We start from the raw sequence: 27,686 nt of genomic DNA, 5'->3' as shown, positions 1-27,686 counted from the left end.
CTATCGCTTTCAAGATCGCCCTCCTCCGGGCTATGTGTTGTGGAGGTGGGGCCAGAGCGGGCGGAGGCCCGGGTAAGAACAGGAAAGAGCAGTTTTTTAGGTTGTCTTTTAGGTTGTGTGGCTGTAAGCGGTTTCTTAGAGAGGCCCCTTTGCGAATATAATGCGGGACGAACTGGTTGGGAGACAACTAATTTTTGGAGATGGCAAGTTATTCTTTGTTCTACTATCTGTGCTATTAGGTCTTCAGTGCTGGTAGGGGGGCCAACAGGACCGGGAGCCGGAGGGGGTAGCGGAGGGGCCGACGGGGGCAAAAAGGCCGGGGCGCAAACATTGGGAGGCCGAATAGGGGGAGTGTAAGAGGCTCCTTTCAAAACTGGGGGTGTGTAAGAAGGGGGGTTAAGCGACGGGGCGGCAAGGGGCCAATCTGGGTTGTGATACCTGGCCGCCTCGTCTTCTAGTTCAGCCGCGTCTCCCGGATCTAAAGGTTCGCCATTTTGGCTCTTAGTCACGACTGGAAAAACCTTTTGTGTATCGACAAAGTCCGAATCTCGAGGGAGAGGCGGATAAATGCAACATTTGGGAGGGGTATCATGGAGGGCACCGAGCAAAGATGGTGTCGGGCTAGGGGAGGGGGATTTAGCCGATTTTGGGGCAGGGGGATCACTCGAAAGAGACGATTTTGAGGCCGCCCGAGATAGGGGGCGGAGGCAATATTCTGCCACTGACAAGAGTTGACGTTTATCAGGGTCAGTATTTTCAACAATATCTCTGATAAGACCCCAATAGGAAAATACTGAAACAGGAACAGAGTCAGGGCCGTTTTTGATAAGATAATCATTTAAATCTCTACCTACTTTCTGCCATTTTTTAGGATGAATTTCGGGGCCATTAATGATAAACCACGGACAGACTTCATCAACAAAAATAAAAAACTTTACCAAGTCTTTCTTTTTAACTCGAACTCCTCTCTCCCTAAGTGAACTTTTTAGGTCTCTTATGAAGACCGCTTCTTTACTTAATCTAGTTCCCATTTTCTTGTAAGGCGGCCGGTACTCACCAGGGACGACGACCTCCGTGAGCGGCGAAAGGCGTCTCCTATTGTTTCATCAAGAAGGGGTCTGGCCAGACGATATCTTACTCGGGGGTCCGCCTGTGAAGGATCCGCGCCTCGAGCCCCACGTTGGGCGCCACTTGTCCCGTCCAGCGGGACCTAGTTATTTGTGGGGACGAGGGGGATCCGACCTGAAAGAAAATGGGGGCGAGAGAAGAGCGAAGGCAAGACAGTATTCTGATCAAGCCTTCAAATTTTATTGTAAGACGGGGGTAGATATACACCAGTGTTCAGGGGCAGAGTGGACCATAGGATACTTGTAAGCAGGGGATTGGCTGCAGGCGCAGCGAGTTACATTCTGATTGGTATATGATAATGGGGAAGGAGGGGGAGAAGAGTATCTCTTGGCGCGCGCGGGCTTCCTTGTTGGCGCGCGCGGGCTCGCAGCTAATCTCCAGGAAGTGAAGCAGGAACCTCATGAACTGTGGCCATCTTGTTGTCTTTGTGTGGCTCCCAACAGATCGACACTTCCACAGACCAGTGAGAGAGAAGAAAAACAAGCAGCAAAGGAATGTGATCAGTGCTTTGTCAGAAGAATGAGTGCGTGTAGGAGGGACGCCTATAATCACCGAGAATGTTTCCCTGAGAAGTAATGGTGGTGGTATTGGTAAGTAGGCCTTAAAGAAAGAAGTTAGATAAGGCAGGTAGGCAGCACAGCTACAGTAAAAATATGTGACAGCACACCAAAATGATGGAGTTATTATACAGTGTGGAATAAGAAACATTGTTTTAATGTACAAGTTTGAATTCTAATATCCCTCTGCCTTACCCAACAGGCAACTGATTTGTGATCTTAGAGAAGTCATTTTGCTAATCTGTGCCTAGGTTTTCTTACTGGTAAATGGATGTAACATGTGCCATACATGTCAAATAGGACTTTCTTATAGCTCAAGATCTATCCATCCATCTTTTAAAAGCATGTAAAACACTATAAAGATGCAGGCTATTTTTTAAGGCTGCTTGATAACTAGACATAAATACACATAGAATTCCAAAATAAATAGTTAAATATGTCTTTCTTTCTATTCCCCACAAAGATGGTAAGTAAAATAGAATCCAAGTCAACCCATTTCTGGGAATGTCCAAGATGAGGGCATAAATGTCTTGGAGTTACCCAGACGGCAGCTATTTCTGACCACTCAGGACTTGGAACACATCTGCATTCATATATTTTATGATTCTTGTTCTAAGTCCAATCTCTTTTCAAGGTCTAGGTTAATTATTGTTTAGACTAGATCAACATGGTAAAACAAACAAATCCAAATGACATAATCAAAATAAGCTGTTGTTTACCTAACTAACATCATATGGGCCTTGAAATTTACATAGGGCTGAGCTACTTGCCAAGCACTTTCTCCTACATTAACTCTCTTAAGATAGGGAGAACAGACGTCATCATTCCCATTTTAAAGACGAAAATAACAGAATCTGCCTTAAATTACTTTCCCAAGCTCAAACTGTAGTAAGGAGTAGAACTCAATTATTTTTTTCTCACTAAATTACAATGTTATTTTCCTATTATAGTGAACCTAAATTCTATGTAAAAAAGCACCCCTAAATCATGAAGGAAACAATGTATCTATTTTAAATTCCACCTTCCTTTCTAAACTCACTTAAACTTCTGCATTCATTTATTGGATAAGGAATTCACTTAAAGTGGTTAAAAATTGCTCTTTTTTGGCAAAAATACTTAATATTTGTAAGTAAACAGTGATCATCATGTGTCATTCTGAAACCTAACTTTCAAGAGAAGATTGTTTAGTCTGCCTTGTGCTTAGCCAACTCACTCAATCTAGTCTAAGACATAATATAGAGAAAGAAACAATTTTTGGTTCTTAGCCAATAATTTGTATTGTATTTTAAAAGCCCAAGAGACCCAGAGACCAAACATTGCATTTAAATATGTCTATGTTGGATAAGACTCACACCCTAGTAGATAAACCCACATTTTCTAAAATATTTAACTGTCTTGGGATGCAGATACACTAGAACAGCCTGGAAAACTTTTATTTAGATCTTTGTATCTCATTGACATTTTCCATGTTTCTTAGCAGATAAAGTCACTCTGGTTTCTGCAGGGATAAAAGGATAACCTAGTAGCTCTTGAGATGCCAAGATTTTGGTGGATTGTAAATGAGTAGATGACTCTTATTTTCAGAGTGTTCTTAAAAGAACCCTAGGCAAATAACTCCCAGAGTTACACAGCATATTTTAAGTCAGGTTCACAAAGAATGAACTGTAGAGACTTGTTGAGTGCCTGGCTGAGTTTGCATGTGTCCCTCATTAAGTATATGGCTCAACCTGAAGGGAGAGTCAGTTCTGCTTGTGCAATTTGGTGTGTTTATACCTTTATGTTTGATAAAGGGGTTGTTTATTGTCTAACTGTGCCTGTTCATACAAGTGAAAGACAGATACAATCTTCTCAAATTCATGCACCTAGCAGAAAAATAAAATGAAATTGCAATATCCAAATGTAAAATGACTTCCCTCTTGTGTTTTTTATATAACTCCAGAATGTTCTCTTTTTTAACAAGGATTGTAAAGTTGATTATAGATGTGTATTCATAGAAAGCATCAATGTAGTCAAAAGATTATTGGTCCATCCCCCTGCAATATTTGTTATGTTTTTCTTCAAGTATTCAAATACTTTAAAATATTATAATATTAATAATGCCCATTATAGAAAGTTTAGAAACATATGTGGACTCCATATATTTGTAAATAGAAATAGAAATATACAGAGAAATAAAATGTCATTGAACTATATATAGGACTATGGTACTATCACTCACAGACATGCTGACATTTTAGAACTTTTTGTAGGCAGCTCTTTCATCACATTTATCAGATTATAGATATCATTTACATTATGCTTTTTAGTCTCATAGGTATTCCTTCCATATATATAAATTCATTTCCTCATTCTTTCATTTACCACAGTCAAAAATATATATTAGGCACACATTACAATGCTAGATGCCAAAGCTTGACAAGTAAAAATAGAGTTCCTATGTTCATAGAGAACATGCTTGTAGAGACTTATGCATTAGAATTTACATACAGTTTGATAAGTGCCAGAACAGGAAAATCACAGGACATTATGGGAGCACAAAGGCAGTGTGTGAGCCTTCCTGCCAAGAAGAAAGCAAGTGTGAAGGACCAGAGAAGAGAGGACATGACTTTAAAATAAATTCAGCATGACTAGATTATACGAGACTACAGCAACAAAAGTGATTGGGAAAGTAGTTCTAGATCATTCCTATGTTTGTTTATAAAAATTTATTGAGCATCTATCTGTGCACCTGGGATACATTAATAAACAAAGCAGGGTTCTTACCCTCAGGAATCCTTGGGGAACAGAAATTTGTTCAGTATTAGTATAGGAGAGCAAAACTTCTGAAATACACAGCTAAGTCTCAAATCTACTCTAATGGGTGATCAAACACCTCACAGAAAAATGGGCAAATAACCTAAGGTTTAATTGAGCCAGGTTTGGCCATATATTTGGGGAGTGAAAAAATGAGGATCCAGAAGAAGAAACATCCAAAGCCTTCTAAACCATGTTAACAAGTTGAAATTTCATCTGAAGAGTTTCAAGATTTTAAGCAAAGGCATTATATATTCAAATTTCCCTGTGGGCAAGATCCGTGATACACAGCTTGTATCAAAGGCCCACAAGATCACCGGAGGGGAAATGGGTGCTGAGGGAGCTGCACTGGTCCCAGGGAGGGATGCTAGCGCCCTGCACTGGGGCTGCGCAGTGGGCGGGGCCGATGTGAGTGGCATCTGCAGGACAGAATCAGCACAACTCGTAACTGACAGCAGGTGAAGAAAAGCATGGGAGAGAAAGAATAGAAGTTAAGGGTAATGTCCTAGTTAAAGGTAAGAGCTTGGGCAAATGGCTAGACTTTCCAGAAGAGGAAACAAAACAGTGATAAACTGGTTTAGAAAGTACTTCAATTTGGTTCATGTCATGTTCGAAGTATTTTTTGAGGCATTTAGGTGAAGTCACCCAGGGTCATGCTTTAATTATTAAAAATAGGCTTAGTATGAGCAATACCAATTGCAAATTCTCTTGTAATTCCAGAAAAAAGAGAGAGAAAGAGAGTGAGACAGCTGTCCTTCCTCCTTTAACATAGTAAAGTAGATTTTGGCTAAGCAAGATGACTTTGAATATTATTTACTTTCTAAGAGCAGGGGTGCCAAGCTTTCTGAAGAGGAGTATATTTAAAACCTAAATAGGGCTCAAACAGGCTTGAAACACATATGTGACAGGAAGGATCACCTCTCCTGTCTGCAGCTGGGTGAGAGAGCAATCAAACAGGGCTTGAGAAGCACTTGTCACCTTTCCCCACAGTCCTTCTCAGCCCTGCCAGAGCCTCAGGGAAGGAAGGCGCTGTGGACCTGCTTCCCCTGGCTCCCCAGGTCTGTACACGTCCAGGCAGACTGGGGGCCTACAAGGATGTCATTGACCTTTCAGCTTTAGTGTTGTTGCTGCTCATTAGGCAGCAGTGATTCATCTCCATACACAGGTCTGAAGCTCAAGGAAGATTTCAATGTAGTATCTACCTAGTTGCTACATAAATGTGATTAATAATTTATATTTCTCCAAATGTGGATGGTAAGAACATTCCAAATCTTATCACTTTATCTACTGCATAATAGCTTTTGAATTCAAAACATGATCATCTGAAAGTCTGACTTGTAAAATTTTTTAAATGTTCCACTTAAACTATTTTTGTTGAAAATATGACTAATGCTAAATGATTCTCTAAAAACGTACCTAACGTTTTAACAGAATTTAACACACACTATGTTTATGTCCTTGATTCTACTTACATGATTTTGGACAGCAGTATGGGTAGTTCAAAATTAAATGTGACACATCAATAGGAAGAGTGTTAATAATCATTTTATTTTTTATGAAAATATACCAACACTTTATCAAATCAAATTAAATTAAAGAGAACAATGAATCTTTTAGTTATTTAAGATCATCCAAAGACCATAAATGCTCTGAAATGCAGTCGAGGCTTAAAATTAGTCCATTTTTCTGGCATTTCATTCATCACTCTAAATGATGCTTTAACTTAAAAACAATAATCTATATGAAATCTCCTTATTGGAAAAACAACCAACACCTGTGTACCATTCCTTTGCTTAGCAATGAAATAAAACCAAAATATTTCAAAGCTTGTTGATACATTTCCCCTTTGCTTCCCCTTCCAAATTCCCCATTCCAGAAGTAATTGCTCTGATGAAATTATGATTTCTCATTCCCATTCATTTATTTACATAACTAGAACAATTATATAACCATAAAAAAAGTACATTGTTTCATATTTTAGCTTATATATAAATGGCATCCTATCACCTATATTCTCCTGCACCTTTATTTTTCATTTAAAACTATGCTTGTAAATTCCATCTCTGTTACTCCATATAGCTGTGGTTCATTTATTTTCACTACTGAATGGTATTCCATTATGTGTATGTATGTGTTTGTGTGGCTGTGTACACAGCCACACACACATCTAGGTTGATTCCAATTACCACTGAAATAAATGTTGCTATGAAAGCTCATATATATCTCCTTTATTATATGAGCAGCTCTCTAGAGCTCACACGTGGAACAGGCTGGGCCACTGAGTGTGTTTGTCTTCAACTTTGTCAAATGTGGTTAAATTTTACTCCAAACTTTACCAATTAACCTTTCTACTTGATTGCAGGAGCATTCTCTTTCCTGTAACTCCAAAATGGTGGTTGCCAGACTTAAAATTTTTCACCAATTTGGTATTTAAGAAATAATGGTTTTAATATTCATTTTTATGATTATTTCTGTAAAGCAGTCTCTCTCTTTCAAAGTTAAAATTTAATACAAAATCAGTGAGGGTCAGATATCTGGTAAAGCAATGAATACATCAAATATGATTCCAGTTTGCTTAACAGAGAAAATCTAGGTAATTGTGTATCTGGTGCCAGAAAACAAGAATTGATACATATTATATAACTAGTTTCAGTCTTAAGATTGTTACTTTCAGTCCAGAATTCTACAGAAAAGTAAAGTGTAATATTATTATTTATCTGCATACCTATGCTGTGTGGATTAAATTCTGGATAGAATTAACCAGAGCTGGAGAAAACTTTGTGACATGAAACTAATAATTCTGTGAACTTCATCACCTTCAAGTTAGTTAATTTTATTTTTACATCTAGAAGTAAGGGTTGTGTACATTTGTTGACTTCTTTTTATCATCTGGTTGGTTCTTGTAAACTATACTCCTCTTTTTCTGTCTGGACATAGCTTCGTGGAGAAATAAAGTTGCTGAATGACCTACATTTAAAGCTACCTTTTTCTCTCTTTTTACAGTTGGATGGTTAATCTAACTTTTCTAGACTGTGTAAGACAACCCTATTGACAGACCTAGCGACGCTTCTCAATTACCAACACTCATAAGTGCAACATGTGGCTGCCTTATCTGTCCACTCCATGAAGTCTCTTTTCCTTTCAAGAAATCTTCCTTGGCATCCAATATTTACATGATAATAGCTACTCTACAAGAATATTCTCTACAATTTTATATTTGGAACATTGTACAGTTGAATATATGTATATTCTATTATTCCTATTTTCTATATTCTATGTATCTTCTAGTATTCCTATATTCTATATATCCTAACTGCTCTGCAATTGAGTAGTCCTTATAAAATCTTGTCAGCAATATAAGGTTCCTATGTAACTCGATACAAAGTTCATATTCAGAATCAATAGCATAAACAAGTATTCCCTGAGTAGGTACTTATATTAAAAAGAAATTAAAACCTGGTCAAATGTTTGCAATGTTTCAGAGTAACACAAACTTTTCCGACATGAAAATTAGAATACACCAACTAGCATGGACTTTGCTTAGTAATCATGTAAAAGTTGACAGTAATAAACTTTCACCCCTGAAATAGGGAGATTCGGAGAATGAGGTGAAGGAGACTAGTCCCTGCTACTCAACCACTAACCAATCATTAAACCAAGGGCTAGATCCCTACCAATGTCTCTGCCTAACTACTCAAGTTTAACGGTTATTAATTTAACTCTTTAAATTAATGTGTGTGAATACACACACCACAAACCATTTTTTTCCCACCAATCATTTCGGCCTATCTGTTAAGATAATTTGACAGAATAAATAAAGAAAACTGCTACAAACTGGAACTTTGGAGAATGCATTTTGATGAGCCAAGTAAGTTCTACCATTTATTGATAGTTTGGTCCTAAAACTAAATTAATGGATACTATGTACACTTTATGGTATTTTATATTTTTACTTTGTGTAAAATGCATGCACCTTCATTTAAAATTGTGTGCACCTGTATTTTCAGGTTCCTTTCTCTACAGTGTTCTGATTGTAAAATTCCTGACACACTGGAATAATCTTTGTATTTACAACCCCAGACCATTCACAGCTGCACATAACTCATTAGTCAAATTATATAGACTGTCTTCAAATTTAAGTTTTACAGATGGAAAGTAACATGGTACAACAGTTCTACATTTTCAATAAATAACAGCTTTCCATTTAAGAAAATGAACCTTAAGAATGAATCACATTTGTGTGTCAGAAAACTCTGGCCAGTTTGTTTTAGGAAAAATACATGAAATAATTATTATTTCATATTTCAACAATGTAAACTGTTTTTAAAAACTTACATATTTAGATTTAAAAACTTACATATTTTAGCACTGTCTTTCTACAGAGATTAGTATGCTATGCAAATATCATGAAACTATATTTTATGTTCTAATTTTTTAAGTACCTGAGGTATTTTTTCAAAACAAAATCCAACTAGACCGAACAACATGAATTTGAAAAACATCTAGAACATACTGTGCATCTAGTATAATCTGGTTCATTTTAATAATGCAATTATGTATACATACACATGCACACACACACACACACACATATATATATATATATTATCAAAAAGAGCCAAATATGAGGGAGGGGAGAGGGAGGCATAGTCTTACATATATATATAGTCATATATCTATATAATATGCCTGCAATTTCTTTCTTTTTTTAAAAATTTTTTATTAAGGTATTATTGATACTCTTATGAAGGTGTCACATGAAAAAAACAATGTGGTTACTACATTTACCCATATTTTCAAGTCCCCACCCACACCCCAATGCAGTCACTGTCCATTAGTGTAGTAAGATGCCACAGATTCACTATTTGCCTTCTCTGTGCTACACTGTTTTCCCCGTGACCCCTCACACCATGTGTACGAAACATAATGCCCCTCAATTCCCATCACCCTTCTTCCTCACCCACCCTTCCACACCCCTCCCCTTTGGTAACCACTAGTCCCTTCTTGGAGTCTTGGAGTCTGCTGCTGTTTTGTTCCTTCAGTTTTGCTTCATTGTTATACTCCACAAATGAGGGAAACCATTTGGCACCTGTCTTTCTCCGCCTGGCTTATTTCACTGAGCATAATATCCTCCAGCTCCATTCATGTTGTGGCAAATGGTAGGATTTGTGTCTTTCTTATGCCTGAAGAGTATTCCATTGTGTATGTACCACCTCTTTATCCATTCATCTACTGATAGACATTTAGGTTGCTTCACTATCTTGGCTATTGTAAATAGTGCTGCAATAAACATAGGGGTGCATATGTCTTTTTGAATCTGAAAAGTTGTATTCTTTGGGTAAATTCCAAGGAGTGGGATTCCAGGGTCAAATGGTATTTCTATTTTTAGTTTTTTGAGGAACCTCCATATTGCTTTCCACAATGGTTGAACTACTTTACATTCCCACCAGCCGTGTAGGAGGGTTCCCCTTTCTCTACACCCTCGCCAGCATTTGTTGTTCTTAGTCTTTTCGATGCTGGCCATCCTAACTGGTGTGAGGTGATATCTCATTTTGGTTTTAAGGTGCATTTCCCTGATGATTAGTGATGTGGAGCATCTTTTCATGTGTCTGTTGGCCATCTGAATTTCGTTTTTGGAGAATTGTCTCTTCATATCTTCTGTCCATTTATTAATTGGGTTATTTGCTTTTTGGGTGTTAAGGTGAGTGAGTTCTTTATATATTTGGATGTTAACCCCTTGTTGGATATGTCATTTACAAATATATTCTCCCATACTGTAGGATGCCTTTTTGTTCTGTTGATGGTGTCCTTTGCCATACAGAAGCTTTTTAGTATGATGTAGCCGCATGTGTTCATTTTTGCTTTTGTTTCCCTTGCTCAAGGAGATGCATTCAGGAAGAAGTTGCTTATGTTTATATTCAGGAGATTTGTGCCTATGTTGTCTTCTAAGAGTTTTTTGGTTTCATGACTTACGTTCAGGTCTTTGATCCATTTTGAGTTTACTTTTGTGTACGGGGTTAGACAATAATCCAGTTTCATTCTCTTGCATGTAGCTGTCCAGTTTTGCCAACACCAGCTGTTGAAGAGGCTGTCATTTCCCCATATACATAGCTCCTTTATCATATATTAATTGACCATATATGGTTGGGTTTATATCTGGACTCTCTAGTCTGTTCCATTGGTCTATGGGTCTGTTCTTGTGCTAGTACCAAATTGTCTTAATTACTGTGGCTTTGTAGTAGAGCTTGAAGTCAGGGAGCATAATCCTCCCCCCACTTTATTCTTCCTTCTCAGGATTACTTTGGTTATTTGGGGTATTCTGTGGTTCCATATGAATTTTAGAACTATTTGCTCTAGTTCACTGAAGAATGCTGTTGGTATTTTGATAGGAATTGCATTGAATCTGTAGATTGCTTTAGGAAGGATGGCCATTTTGACAATATTAATTCTTCCTACCCAAGAGCCTGGGATGAATTTCCATTTGTTAGTGTCCTCTTTAATTTCTCTTCAGAGTGTCTTGTAGTTTTCCGGGTATAGGTCTTTCACTTCCTTTGTTAGGTTTATTCCTAGGTATTTTACTCTTTTTGATGCAATTGTGAATGGAATTCTTTTCCTGATTTCTCTTTCTGCTAGTTCATCATTAGCATATAGGAATGCAACAGATTTCTGTATATTAATTTTGTATCCAGCAACTTTGCTGAATTCAGATATTAGATCTAGCAGTTTTGGAGTGGATTCTTTAGGGTTTGTATGTACAATATCATCTCATCTGCAAAAAGGAATAGTTTAATTTCTTCCTTGCAAATCTGGATGCCTTTTATTTCCCTGTGTTGTCTGATTGCCATGGCTAGGACCTCCAGAACTATGCTGAATAAAAGTGGAGAGAGTGGGCATCCTTGTCTTGTCCCTGATCTTAAAGGAAAAGCCTTCAGTTTCTTGCTGTTAAGTATAATGTTGGCCGTGAGTTTGTCATATATGGCCTTTACTATGTTGAGGTACTTGCCCTCTATATCCATTTTGTTGAGAGTTTTTATCATGAATGGATGTTGAATTTTGTTGAATACTTTTTCAGCATCTATGGAGATGATCATGTGGTTTTGGTCCTTCTCTTTGTTGATGTGGTGGATGATGTGATGAATTTTTTAATGTTGTACCACCCTTCCATCCCTGGGATGAATCCTACTTCGTCGTGGTATATGATCCTTTTGATATATTTTTGAATTTGGTTTGCTAATATTTTGTTGAGTATTTTTGCATCTGTGTTCATCAGGGATATTGGTCTGTAATTTTCTTTTTTTGTGGTGTCTGCCTGGTTTTGGTATTAGAGTGATGCTGGCCTCATAGAATGAGTTTGGGAGTATTCCCTCTTCTTCTACTGTTTGTAAAACTTTAAGAAGGATGGGTATTAGGTCTTCACTAAATGTTTGATAAAATTCAGTGGTGAAGCCATCTGTTACAGAGGTTTTGTTCTTAGGTAGTTTTTTTATTACCAGTTTAATTTCCTTGCTGGTAATTGGTCTGTTCAGATTTTCCATTTCTTTCTGGGTCAGCCTTAGAAGGTTGTATTTTTCTAGAAAGTTGTCCATTTCTTCTAGGTCATCCATTTTGTTAGCATATAATTTTTCATAGTGTTCTCTAATAATTCTTTGTATTTCTGTGGTGTCTGTAGTGATTTTTCCTTTCTCATATCTGATTCTGTTTGTGTGTGTAGACTCTCTTTTTTTCTTGTTAAGTCTGGCTAGGGATTTATCTATTTTTTTTTTTTCTCAAATAACCAGCTCTTGCTTTCATTGTTCTTTCTACTGTTTTATTCTTTTCAATTTTATTTATTTATGCTCTAATCTTTATTATGTCCCTCCTTCTACTGACTTTGGTCCTCATTTTTTCTTCTTTTTCTAGTTTTGTTCACTGTGAGTTTAGACTGTTCATATGAGATTTTTCTTCTTTCCTGAGGTAGGCCTGTATTGCAATATATATGCCTACAATTTCTTAATGATAATATTTTTAATCCTGGTCCAAGTATCTGTGTTGAAATAAATATAGTACAGACATAGAAAAGAGATAAAAATGGATTTATCTTTCAACAGATGAAACACAGCATATAGTAAAGTAAGTTTTTACCCAGGGAACTGGAAACATACCTGTGGATGCCCCTTTCTGTAAAGATTCTTGCTTCAGCTGTTCCTATGATCCTTTCTTTTTAATTCAGCCCAGGATCATTGCCACTGAGGCCTTCTTCTATTTCTAACACAAAATTGGCCTATCTCTACTTGTGCTTTAGCAGGAATAAAAATGAGAAGTGCTAAGAAGTTTAGGAGTGACAATTCCCTTACATTATACACAAGGAAAGCAAGATACAAGTGAAGATATAGATAAAGTTTTAGTGACTTCATCAAAATGATGCCACCAGAGCCCACTCTTCTTCACCATGCATCCAGTCCTAGTTTTATAATGCCCTGCTGTTTATCTTTCAATATAGCATGTCTTTCTCACCCCACCTTCATTCTAAAGTTTAATAAAAGCTCACTTGATATCAATGTAGCTGGAAATCTTTGTTTTCCTTCTTTTACCTATGATCACATGCAATTATAGGCAAGTCACTAATTTTCTGATCAGCAAATTTGGATACTGATTCCTGTTCCATTTCCTTCTTATACAGAACAGATGGCCTATGAAGTTCATCATCACAATTATGACTATTTCACAAACAATATGAAAAAATAAAAAGCTATACATTCCATTTCTGAGCCCCTCTATGAAACCTATGTAAATTTAAGAGTTAAGATGTTAGCTTGGAATACATGAATGAGGATATCCTTAAACATGCTTTTACTCAAGAAATTCTGCTCATGGGAGGTGAACATCCTTTATAGGGCCTTTCAGAAGTCTTCAGTAAACTAATTCCATCACATCAACCTCTGAAATATTCATTTGAGAGTATCAAGCATCTGAATCACATCATTTTCTTGGTGTGAGTTATTAAAAGTCTTTGATGCTACATGGCAACAATCTTGTGAGGTAAATGCACCATCTGCACATCTGGAAGAATTTCTGTCAAAGAAACTACAAAGCACTTTTATACTATTCAACCTATGTCTTACTACCTCTTCCCTTCCCTTCCTAACACAGAAACAAGAGTAAGACATTAAACAGGAATGGAGATCAAGAATATATATGACAGTGATTTGAAACTGTAGAGCTCTATATAAATGTCAAGGATTCTAAACTTGATCACAAACATTTGGAAGAAAAATTATTACATCTTCATCTTTCAACACTCATGACTTACCTACTATGTCCATCATCACAAAACTGCAAATGACTTCACTGAAATATTTTTGAAAGGATCAGATATCCTGCGGAAAAGAATGATATTTCTGTGCTACATGCCTCAGTGGCTATCACACTGTATCTATTTAGGCTGAGTCAGGAATTTACACAAATCAATGAAAACAACCCCAAGGGTGCACAACTCAAAAACAACAAGCCAGATGAGGGATAGCTTTGCCAAGTTTTATAATTTGGTAAAAAAGCTGGTGAAGGATCTCACACATGGAAAATTTCATGGGAATGAGGGTTGGCTGTCTTTGTCCTCTGGGGCCTGAAACCTTCCCTTGTCAGAGCTGATACTCTCTAGACTTAATACAGTGGAGATTCCGTTAAGAAGAGCATTGATAAATACTCATAATCTAGTCAAACACAGTCAATTATCTTGCTGATGATCCTCTTGGAGGTGTTACTTCTAACCAAAGCCAGACTTAGGAGCCTAGAGGGTAAAGGTCTTTCAACAATGTAATCTTCAATTGAAAGTAATAGAAGTTTAGAATAGCTTTTGATACACAAGCAGGTTTTGCTAGTTCTGTAAGATATATTTCTAGTGTTATCAAAAGCCTCTAGGTAGTGAATTTGAATGAGTATCTCACTTCAGCTAATCTGCGTAGTTTTTAGCAGGTATATCCTTGCTGAGGATCAGCGACGCGGCTTACTATCACTTAATAAGTTATTAGCAGCATGGGGAAATTCTGAAATGCAATGGAGAAATACTGAAAAGTTTGAGATAGGAAGACACTCCCTGGCAACTTTTAGAAGCAAAAATTCCATCTGCTATAGAAATCTAATGTTCATTTGTTGAATTACCAATACACAAAAAAGAAGGGGCCTGTTTTAGATTTTTCTTTAGCTGTGACAAAATCTCTAGTCTTCATCATTGGTTCATAAGTAACATATTTCTCAAGACATATTTCTCAAATTCAAGTCTTTCCTCACTATATTCTCCCTTCTCTTTAGTGTTCTCTAGTTGTATCTAGTAATATTTTTGTCTTCCTCCCTCAAAGTTATCTCTTTGAGGATGGACCCATAGCTATGACCTCTCTGTAGCCCGTCAAATGCAGTATTACCTACAATAGAGTACTCAGCCGTCATGCAGAGGGATGATCTGTTTTTGTCTCCATTTCCCTGGTGTGATCTTGGAACTCTACCTCTGTTACTGCCTATACATAGGCAGTTTGGACTTAATTTCCATTATTATTTCTGTATGATTTATCTTTCAAGTGACTTTCCAGAGCTACTGAAAAGATATATTTCCTGTGTGTTTATGTTTCAGAAACTTGCTAAGTTACTGATATTTTGAGGGTGTGCTGGAAGGAGAGCTGGGGGGAGGGGAAAAGCAAAATGTGGGGTGAGGAAATGTCAGCGCTGTGTGGGAGGCAGGGCGCCCCACAGGCAGAAGACTCGGACAATCACCGTGTCCACTGCTGACCTTTCACAGTCAGACACGTACCTTTATCCAAAGATATATCAAGATTTATAAACTTCTCTTTTAAATAAAAGATAACCTTATTGAGGGCTAATGGGATCGGTCATGTAATGTGAGTGTTTTTACCAACTACAAGGGTGGGAAGAGTAATTCTGAAATTTGAGATATTTAAAGGCAGGCAGGTCCAGGTGAGTGTTCCTTGACAGAGAAGGAACTAAAATGAATTGGAGAAGGCAGTTTACCTACTTGGCAGTTATGTTCCCTTGGACCAGAGGGCTGTGGTGGAAAGGACACTAGATACATTTCAGAAAGGACACAGAAGACAATTCTACTTCTAATAACAAAAACTAAGGCACAAAAGAAGCCTTTTATGTATGGAATGCTTCCCAAAGGCCAGGAACTAGCCCTTCACCTACTGTGCTGATCATGACTTAATTTCCATTGAACTTTAGGTCAACCTCTCCCCACTTCCCTTTGAAAAATGCTTTTCTAAATTGTATGTTTGTGTGGATGTGCCAGTCTTGGAACCCTGGGGTCCTAGAGAAAGACATGATCATTGAGCTATGCTGGGTCTAGCTTGGTAGTATACCTCATCACACACAAAAAGATAATGGTTCAGAAATTGGCAGAAGGTCCCAAAATTCGAATACTTCCTAGTATTTCCTAGTGTCAGGACATAGAAGAAAGGAGGCTTGATCCTCTCCAATAGAGAAACTGTAAAAATGTGAAACGTAGGGACGCAAATGACTATAGCCTTACACAAAGAGAGAAGAAAAGATAAGAGATGGACAGATGGAGTCCAGCAAGGCTTGGTCATCTAAGTGGGCCTCATGTCTTAGTGGCCTGTAAGACCAGCTCAACACTCTCCTTCCTACACTTGGTTATCTGAGCCAATAATTCCATTCTTCTCTTCCCTTACAAATGTGCATGGAACATCTCATTTACTCCTCACAACCTTAAACCCTAATTTTGTTAATGAAGAAATAGCAACTTAGAAGGGGTATGTAGTTAAGTAACTTTCCTCGAGGTCAAACAGGTGGTATTGCGGCGCAGGTCCAATACGCAGGTACTGAGCTCTTAGCTGCTGGTTTGTCCACCAGGATTCTTACCATCCTAAGCTTTGTTCTTTAAGGTCAGTTTTACTGGCTTTTTTTTTTTATCTCAAGAGGATCAAATGAGATAACCTAAGGAAAATCACTCTGACTACTGCAAAATGCCATAAGCAAAAGCATTTTCCCACTGACCCCACTGCCTGATGCCTGCTGGAGGTTATCTGGCTTGAAACTCATCTCTTTTAAGTTTAATTGGGCTTGTTAAATTGTATACTGATTCTACCATTTATGTCTTGCTTGTCTATTTAATCTAAGGCTTATTTCTTTATGCTTGACAATAAAAACTTATCACAGATGATATATGACTGCAACTTTTCTATCTCCATTTTAAAATTTAAATTAAACTTTGCAGCCTTAACTCAGGGTACATACATTTTAAACCTTTGTACTGAAAATAAAGATGTGAGCAATAGGGAGGGTATTAGATTTAATACCCTAGAAAACAAATGGCAGCTCCCATAATTCTCAGAAAAAAAATAAGTACTGCATCATTTCAAGAAGAATGCAAAAACGCTTTAAATGCTACTGTAGCTAACATGTAAAGATAAGAGAGATGACATATCTGACAAGTGTGTAATCTATGAAAGAAAAATACTATTTCATCATATTTATTGAGGCTGACACTGCTCATGTCAAAAGGGTTAAATGTTTACTGGCGCTTCAGAAATTAGTTTAGACCACTAAAATATTGCTTTTGAGTTATACCTAGGAAACAGAGTGGATTCATTACTTATGTTATAGGCAAGACTTTGATGGAATCAGAAATGATATAAGAATTGCCTGAGCCCTATTCTCATTTAAATCACACTGTGCAACCAGTTAATCAGATTCTCTTGTAAAGAAACAGAAAAGTATCTTTGTATCCATAACCACTAAAAAGATCAAATCAGCTAAATTTTATCAGCAGTTTCAGGATATTTCTAGCTAAATAAATACTAATTATGTACATAAGAAATGAAACTGATTCAATTAAAATAAACAAAGCTAAATATTGCCCCTAACTGTAACAGAAAATACCAGTCTTAATGAATCTGTCTGTAAAATCTGGTGTGGTGTCATGAAATCCTTCCGTTCTTCCTCAGCCAGGAACTAGTTAAAGTTGACCTCAGATATCATCACATGGCTTCCAGAGGAGGAATTCAGTGCCTTCAGTTTTTTTGGAAAGCTGATAACTTTTCCATGCAGACAGCAAGAAATCTGGCCCAGAATGCTTTCTCTCTGAGTTTCATACAAAGATGCTGCCAGGTTGGAAAGTGCAACCATGATAGGAAAGTAGGGCAGTATTTGCGAATGAGAGGCTAGAATTAGAGAGAAACCTTCCTGAATGCAAATTGAACTGGCTCTTTTATCTAAACATTTTTTAACATGGTATTGGTAACGTGTAGCTGACGTTGCCCATGTTATCAACTGCTATTACTTGTCATGATAAAATAAGTGTTATAGATGTAAACTTCTTTTCTTCAAATAATTGTGGCTAATTCTCCTTCACTTTGATATCTTTATTTATTAAATACAATTGAGAGTATATAAAGTAAAGAAAATCTATTTACTTCTATGTCATCCCTAGCTGAGAAGACTAGGATGTTACCCACATTAGGAAAACCCCAGATGCCACCAATTGTCTGTAGAAAGATGGTCTCCACCTGGGCAAGCATCTAGGCAAGCCATTCATAACACAAAGCCAGCTCTGCATCCAAAACATATCTGTTAGCTTTTGATGAAGCTACTGATTCATGTTTCTGTTAAAATTTCAATTAAGAAAATACATATTCCTTGATCTGGATGATGGTTACATGAGTGTGTATATACATATATATATATATATATATATATATATATATATGTCAAAATTCATTGAGTTATGTAAAGATTTGTGCATTGTGCTGTATTACCACAATTAAACAAATATATTCACATTCAGGAGAAATTAAGGAAAAGCTACTCAAACTGTTTCTCAAGTTCAGTGACCCTCAAATTCTGATGAGTAAAATATAAACACATGTACATAACTGGGAATTCTATTAAAAATATGTATTTTTCAGGTTTCAAAGATGCTGCTGATGCAGTAGGACTGAAGCCCTTGTTCTCAACAGGCATTGAAGATCACATTTTGAAAAACACTGTAAGTTTATTTAAGCTTCCTTCATTTACCAAATTTTATCAGAGAATCTAGATATGGGCTAATAACTGTAGTATACCATAGAAGTGACTTCACAGAACTGTAATTCATTTTTCTTTTCTGATTTTTGTTAAAGATCATTATGTGAAATGACCACATGAAGAACCATTTTACTTTCTGTGGAATTCAGATTGACAACTCTGTCCATTTTTGTTTCATGTCCTTTTTATCATGAGCAATGTATTTCTTAGAGCACTGTGTGTCACAAAAAGACATTTTTTCCCAATCTGCTGACAGTTATAATTTATCATATTTGTCTTAGCTATTTGAAAATACAAGGAGAAGCTTTGTTCTCCATCATAGTAACTTTCATTGACTCTTTGCCCTGACTTTAATAAATGTTTTTGTCTTCAATCTTAAGTAAATCAAAACTCTTTTGGAAGCAATTAGACTAACACAAGTAAAATGGCAAAGACAGATGTCGTTTTGTGATGGATGTCTGTGCACTAGGGCTAGTGGGGGGTTTCAATCAAGTTTGTTGATCCACTTATTTACATAAATATTCAAAACTACAAATTCAAGTATTATAAGCACAAAGTCAAGACAGCTTACCTCGGCACACTGATATGCCTAATATTTATATACCCTATTGTATTAGCTCTGATAGTGGCCATTATTATGTTGCCTGATTCAGCCCTAATAATATGATGGTTTACTCATTATATCAAATAATACCTCTTATGTCCTTCCTTGTAGGTTGGATTTTATATCCCTATTTGTACTTTCCTCTATACAAACCAAGGGGCATGGCAAGGTTGTACTTTCACCTAGACAACCTGTTAACACATCTTCCTATGCCAAAACCTTTTCCACACCACTGCCAGATTAATCTTGCTGGGGACTAAATCCAATAAAATTTGAATTATTCAGCCTGGCATCCAAGGCTTTCTATGGTCTTGATACAACTTGTCTTTCAAAGTCAATTTCCTGACAATGCCTCCCTCATAAGCATTCCGCCCCAGCCAGAATGCCTCATTTTCCACTTAATGCCCCTTTGTTTTTCCACTCCCAGGTAAAACAAATGCCATGTAGTTGGTTTTTAAACATTTAAATTATATTTATCCTTAAAGCTACCAAAAATGTACTTTTTCATCATAAAAATAATTTCTTTTCTCTCTCATAACATCTTTTTTATTTTTCCTTACCATTTGTATATTTCGTCACCTCTATTGGGGAATAGGTCTCATTTCCCCTGCAAGACTGAAAGCAGGATCTGTTATTACTGTAAAACAATTCTAGCCCATCCTGTATTGCACAGTGGGCAGATACTCAACCATTTGTAGAATGAACCGAACAAAAATTGCCTCATTTTCAAGACAGGAGTCAGCATTCTTATTTCTCTCAGCAACACTGTATATACCAAGGATGCAAAGGAATCAAAATAACATTGAACAAACAAGAGAATCAGCCAAGAAGAGCATATATCTAACCATGCTGGAACAGCGCTCTCTGGGGAAATCCCATGGATTCAGGATCAGTACCAGGCACACCAGTCTCCCTTGACCCATCACACTCAGGTAGTGCACAGTCTCACTTCTCTTTCCAATCTGTCTTAGACAAATTCACTCTTACCTTTCATATATCCATAGTTCTAAAACAACCCGAATTTTGTTGTATAAAATACAAGCATTAAGGATGGACCCAAGTATTTCCATGCAATCTACTCCCAGAATGTGTTATGTGTGTGTAAAGCACTCGCTGGCAGGTATGAATCCCTTCACTAAAGTAAAACTGATCAATGAGCTAGATCAGCCAGAAACTCAGCTTGGGATGGTGCCTTGGGTCCGGAGTTGCACTTCCAAGGACGGACGGTGGACACTTCTCAAGGTCTTCCTTAGGAATCAACTAAAGGGGGATATCTTCTATGTGTTCTCACAATACAGGGAAGTATTAATCTCCTACAAGACAAGAGGACATGTAAATCCAAAGGATTCTGTTTTATCATTGCTTTGAAGTCTAGGGAAGCATGATTCTGGTTGTCATCAATTTCAATGGGTTCAAGATCAAAGGAAGAAACATCTGAGTCAACCACATATCTACTAGCATTGGGCCTGTAAAAACAGAGGATGTGTATTATTAAGCAAAGTGCTCTAGGAGAAGGGCTGTGGTGCTTAAAAACAATGTTCAAATTCATATCCATATAAAACCCCCTCCGCAGAAAGTAAGAATGAAAACAACACAGAAAATATGAAGATTTGCTCTGCCAGTTAGTAACTATGAGATGCAGTCAGAGCAGCTACCCTTATCTCACCAAAAAAGGCAAGATTAAAAGAAGAAAGGACAACTCTGACTCATTTATGCTTGGGATTGGGAGGGAGCAGACGTCAGAGTTCCGAGTCCAGAAGTCCAGAAGGTGCAGGGGCATTATCCCAGCTCCCCAAGGCATGGACTGCTCACCATGATAAAGCAGGGGACCTAACAAGGGATAAGAAAGAGAGCAGGGCTTAAGCAGAATTCCCCCAGCAATTGCAAGAGGAGAAAGGAAAGGAAAAGAATCAGGGCAGGGAGAGAAGTCTGCACTCAGACACATCCCAGCTCCCCGAATGAGGGTCTGAAGGGTGTGGTCACAAGACGCAAGGACATTCTGGAGCATTAAAAAGCCTGGCTTTCCCTGGCAGGGCCACCATCCCCAGTCCCAGCAATTTGCTGGCCCCACACAGAAGATTTTTTCAGCTTAGCTGCTCAAAAGAATTGGAAATGGAGTGTGATTTTCAAAACACGTTTGCTGTTTTGGTAAAGTCCTTGCAACTGAAACAAAAATCATTAATTACTTAGGATACATAGTTTCAAATAAATATTCAGTGTTGGTCATGGAGATAATTTGTTCCTTTTGATAAGTATTTTTCACTAATAAAGATGTACTTTCCTCTAACAATTTTTTTAAATAAAACTCTTGACTTTTTCTTCATTGTTCATAATTTAGATAGTACCAAATGTTGCTATGTACAGTCCCGAGAGATTTCTAACTTTGTACCTTGAAAACACTATTTCTGCAACTATATTGAACATGGTATGTTTTATTCCTGATATGCAGTTTCTGAAACTGAGACATTTCTCAATTCAGCAATTGCAAAATGGTACAACTTGATACAAATTCAGCAAGATACAAATTCATAATTAAGATGGTCCATGTCCCAGGGTTTAGCATGACGTTTTTTGCTTTTGAGCAAAAAATATAAGTTCTCATATTTTCATGCTTACCAAGTTCTCTTTAAAAACTGAAGAACCCAGTTCATTGAAAAATATATTAACTTCCATGTTGTCTATGTAAATTGGCAATATTCTATTTAAAATTTGGGGGGCAGGGGAGCAGCTTATATTTTCCTTTCATGGACTTACCAGATGTCAGGACTTAAAAAAATCTGTTATCTAAAAACACTCTGCCACTGATTCACAGTCACCTAGCATTTCATTTATACATTTCTTTAAAATAAAGAAAATATAATTTACTGAAGTACATTTGATTGGTTGTAAGACAGAAGTTGAAGTCCAACTTTATTATGTTGGAATTATTAGGCTAACATTTTTTAGTTTTAAAATTAACAAACAGATATTTACAATTATGCAAAACTCCAACTCTCCATGTAGTTTTCTGATGAACTGGAACATCCACTATGAATAATTTATCTGCCTTTACTAAGATAATATTTACTTCCTGAAAAGTAAACTTTTAACCACTGAAAGAGCCATCAGACTTTGATATTTGAATTTGATATTTCCTTTCTAAAATTTAAGCCCATTCATGGGTGTCTCGATTCCTGAAATACTTGAATTTAATATTATGCTTTCTGATGCCATCTTACCACCCCCTGTAGTGCACCATGTTAATATGGTTTTGCAGTAGCACCAACTAACATAGCTAAGCACTAGGCAGAAAAAGGAAGGAGAGAAACAGGAAGGCTGGACAGAAGGACACTTATTTAAAGGTTTGTGGTGTTGGTATTGACATTCATGACTGCCCATGAACTTTGAAACGCCTTCCAACCTTTTGATTATTCCCCATACTGGAAGTCCCACCTTGCAAAGTAGAAATAACAGAACTTGTGTCGCCCGCCCAAGCATGATCAGCCCCCACAGAGCATGCTGCTGGCCCAGAGGTATATTTATGCCTCCTAGTTCCTTGCCTCTTTTCTCCAGGCTGGCATCCTGGCTCCTTTGGGGAAAAAAGAAAGAAAAAAAAAAATACCCTGACTGTATCAAACAGCGTTTATTTGTGATTTTTCCCATGTGTTTTTGTTTGTTCATTTGTTTTATATTTCTCTCTACCAATTAAATGAGGCCAAAAAAGACCCTGGCTCATACAATTATCTGATCTCTTACTGCAGCATAGAATTGCTTGTGAAATATCACATACTCCTAAAGCATACTCCCAGCTACTGCAAATTTTAGTAGACTATGTCAGTCTTGTCGTGCGTGTCATGCTGGAAATAAGTATACAATGAATAAGTCAAATTTTAGATCAATAGCTATAAATAATTAAAATCTACTCTTGGCAGGGCATTTGATGTGATATTTACCCAGTTTGAAATCATTCTCACCTATCAATATTCCATCCTTTTCATCTCTATCTAGTGCCCAAAAGTAAAATAAAAGTATGCAATAGACATATTTGCATGCCTCATATGAATGCATATACACATGTATTTAACACTACATATAACATTGCTGACGTTATTCTGAGCAGCCACTTGAGCATGTTGGATGGATTCAAGAGGAAATTCACTCATCAAAGCCCCTTTCATGATCCTTAATTAGATGGATCAATAGAATAACTGTCACATTATGGAAGGCTATTAAAATCTGCTAATTAATCAAAATAAAGCTCATCAAAGTTTGGAGTATATTTATTGTGCTTCATTTCATACTATTAGCGGTTAGGAAACTGAAGGGCTTTCATTCCTAATTATACTCTTGTCTAATTAATTCAGTGATGCCACAGTCTTGTTTTTAAGCATAAAGCAGTTATGCACAACCACTAACGCTCAGAAGGCACCAAGGTTAGGCCCTATGGACAAATTTGAACCCATTTCATCAGAACTGGGCCCACCTTCATCTCTGACCTCAGTTTTTCTGCATTGCAGAGTGTGGAGGTCACCTAGTTTATAAAGCATTTTGAAAAAAAGAAAGAAAGAACCCTGCTAAGCAGTATCAAGGGATCATGGATTTTAAAGTATCCCAGAATCAATCAGCTGGAAGATGCTTAAAAGGCCAAAGGCATTGTAGTAATACTGCTTTGAAGCATGTTCCTAATCTTCATCCTTTTTTTTTTTCAAGTCTAAAGTTCTAACTCCTTTCCTTATATTATTTTTATCATCCCTCTCCCCTCAAAAACAATAATAAAATCTACATAACCTTTCAAATTTCAAATGTTTGGAAGAAAAAATATATATACAAGAACACATATATAGGAACTTTATGTCAAATAATGCTATGGATACTAGTTCAGAAATAGGTTTTGCCTGTAGCCTCTTTTCTTTTATGCCTTCTACCATAGCACACAACTCATCATCCATTTAGTCAACAAGAATTTTTTAGCACAAATTAGGTCCAAGGTACATGGAGACATAGTGACATAAAGGCCACTGTCCCAATCCTTAAGTCACAGGAGGCAGTCAAGGAAGCAGTAAGTGAGCAATCAAGTATGCAAATATGCCGTGAGAGTCAGGGTCCCATGCACCTGTGGGTACGTATGTACGCCTAAGTCACACTGAGGAAGAGGTGTCAAGGGAAGCATCTTTGAGGAGATGACTCTGATGCAGTTTTTGAAGAATAAAAAAAAATAAGTAAAGTAAAAACCCCAGGTGGCGGGGTGTGAGGGAAGGCACTGACCCCAAAGGTAAGGGGAGGGGCACTCAAGGAGGGAGGAATTCCATAGATAAGAGTTCAGAGAGCATAAAAAGCCTGCTTTGTTCTGAAACAATTTTTTAGTGGAGGAATCGAATTTGGTCTTTTTTTTGCTCATTTCTTAATGTAGGAATAAGATTTGGGAGTTCAAACATTAAGGGTCCAAAGGAGCTCAAACTGTGTCCTGTAGGTGGTGTAAGCCGTTGTTTCATTGCTGCTGCGGTTGATTTTTAAATGCAGCAGAGCAGCCTGATTGAGTTTCTGTTTCTCATAATTCCAGCAATAGTGTGGCCAAAATGCTGTATTTCCTGTATTGTTAATTTCCAGATAGTGTCATTGCCATCACTGCATGTGTGACCTATTTCTTACTCAAGGCTGGGGAAGAAGAGGGAGGGGTAAAGAGAACTAACATGTCATTGAGTATTTAATGTGTTGCAGGCACCAGGTGGGTGCATTTCAAGGGAAAGGAACATCTTTTCATACCTCACTGCTACCTACACTGCAGTCCTTGGACGCTGACCTCATGAAAGCTCACCCTGTTATATCACAGTCATTTGCTCAGGAAGTTTCAGACAGAGTTTTCTTATTTTTTTCCCCCTAATATAGGAGTTTAAGTAATCCTACTTCATATAGTGAAGGTATGACATTTTAAATTTTGGAGACAGTCGGAGACTCTTGAACATATTCTGCCTATATTCTGGAGGCTAACTAATGTGTTTTAAGGCCCCAAACTCCATCATCGGTCTTTTGGAAAAAAGCAATTGATGAGGGATGAAGATGGGGGGTTGAACAGAGAGTACTTCCAGGGAGTGGTAACTTAACATACTTGCCCTATTTATCACCACAGATTGTTGAAATGACAAAAATAGATCAACAAAGCATTCGTCATGTAAAATAAGATTTCTCTTCACACCGTCATCATGTGGTAGACGCCTCAGTGGGGACTGCTGTTTAAATCACACGTCTAAACACCGTTCGTTAGCAGTTTGCTCCACGAGGACCATGATCTCACCCTGGGAAGGAAGAAATGGAGGCAAAAGCCAGAAGGAGCCTGCCGGGAAGCCTGGCCAAGGACTAAATATGTAGAAGGAAGGAAGTGGAGGAGAGAAGGAATAAAAACCTCAGGGAGAAAATGCCAAGGGAAGATATTTTTTTTAATGTTATGGTCTTGAAATCAGTAGGCTGAATACATAACTGGAATGTAGGATGCTATTTAGTATTGTACAGGGAAGGAAAATTTGATTTAATTAAAAATGAATTATTTCTGGATGCTTGAGAACACTAATTACATTTTCAAGGGAATACTGACAAATAAGATGTTTCCTATGATTTTTTTTTTCCATTTCCTATGACTTTTTTATTCTGATATATATCACTTTGGTTTACCATTTTTAAGCACAACATACAATTAAGATTATCTTCCTTTTGCTCTAAACTATTTCTTTCTGACATAAATGGTTCTTACCTTGTCCTTTCCTTTGTTGATTGTCATTTGAATCAGTGAAAATTTTCATAAATGTTAAGGTTATTACTCCATGATGCAATTTGTCCAGGTATGTCAATGTTTTCAAAACAGGAATATTTAAGGAGCCAAAGTTAAGGCTTGACAAATATGTTTGCTAAGGTTATTTCAGATTTTTCTCATTTCAATTCTAATTAAGAAGTGTATTTTTCTATTAACCAGCAAGTTTCTTATAACCTGTACTTACAACATGATTCTACCAGGTAATGTTTAAAACTAATTCTAAATCACTCCAGAAGCCAACAAGTGTGACTTCAGAGTTAAACTGCAGTCCTCACAGATTTGTTGGGCAGCTTTTTAAAAAAATGTCAGTGTTAATATGCTAATGTTAACAGGTAAGCTAGTCAAAAGATACAAAAAAGCAATTATAAAACACAAGAAAAACACATTTTATCCCAAATAACTAAATAGTACTAGATGTTATTTTCTGTGTTCAACTAGTTGACACATATTTCTCTGTATGTGTATATGTACATAAATGACAATATTAGCATTGGTAAGCACACCATTTATTCAGGAAAGCTGGGACTATGAATTGTCAACAAATTTGCTGGAGACAATCAGGAAATATACCCCAAATATGTACCTGTACTTTAACAATTGTACTTCTAAGAGTTTCTAAATTGATAATGAAATTTAACATTATTTAAAAATTATAATGTATGTCAGTACTGTCTTATAAAGTAATTAGATACTTCTTGAATGATACCATACTTCCTGCATAAGGCCAAAATATGGGTCCTGATGGATTTTATTTTATTAATGAGATCCAATATTTTATATACTGACTTGTGATAATGAATCTCTGAGGAGAATTCTTAATAAGTATAGAAAGACAAACGATTACATTTTATTATTTCAAAAACTGAGAATAATCAAAACAATTTGGTTTTCCTCTGAATGCAAAGCTTGATTATACTACCTGGGGCAAGCAGTTTCTCTATAATATAAACAATCTTGAAACTTCTCAAAGGTGTTATACAAATTAAAAGATCTGTGTCTTTAAATTATATGAAAATCATTTATTAGTTTCTCTGATGCTGAAGTGCATGCAATGGTCTGAGGGTCCAAACAAACATCTTCTTACCAGAAAGCCAACGTTTTTAAAACTATGAAATTCCAATCATGTCACACAATAGAATGAACAGAATGAACATCTATCTTGTACAGATTTCAGTGACGTTTAGGAAGAAACACAGATGCAAGGGCCAAGAGTCATTAAAATATTTTCCTTCCATATCACATACTGCTAGAGCAAGATTTTCTAATATAAATATTGATAACAGAAAAGCCGACAATATTTGGAGTGAAGTTTTGAGCATCTGTTTTTTAATTAAAATATTTATAAAATCTGCAAATGTTGGTTGAGTAATAAAAAGATGAATAAATTTTCAGTAATAAATAAAACAATGAGTACTTCTCTGAAGTTTGATCCAGAACAAAACTTAAAGTTAAATAGATGCAGTTATATATTACAGTGTTTTTCCTTATATAAATGTGAAAATGTCTGCCAAAGGAACTGAACAGATAGACTTAATTTATCTTCTACCAGCTGATAAGAATTGAAACATAAGTTCCTTTTTCTTTTCTCCAACAATACTTTGCTGCCTTTCATTTTCAGTGATAAGAGTATGCATTTATCTTCTAGGAATAAAATAATATAGAATATTCCTTCTGATTTATACACTCATTTACAAAATAAAATACTCATACAAAGAATATATTTGGGTCTTACTGACTTAATAGGAGCAACTGACAATGCCAATCACGATCACCTTTTTAAAGAGTTATCAGC

The sequence above is a fragment of the Manis pentadactyla genome, chromosome 7, assembly GCF_030020395.1.
Source record: "Manis pentadactyla isolate mManPen7 chromosome 7, mManPen7.hap1, whole genome shotgun sequence".
Classification (NCBI taxonomy): Eukaryota; Metazoa; Chordata; class Mammalia; order Pholidota; family Manidae; genus Manis; species Manis pentadactyla.
This window is presented reverse-complemented; position numbering follows the sequence as displayed.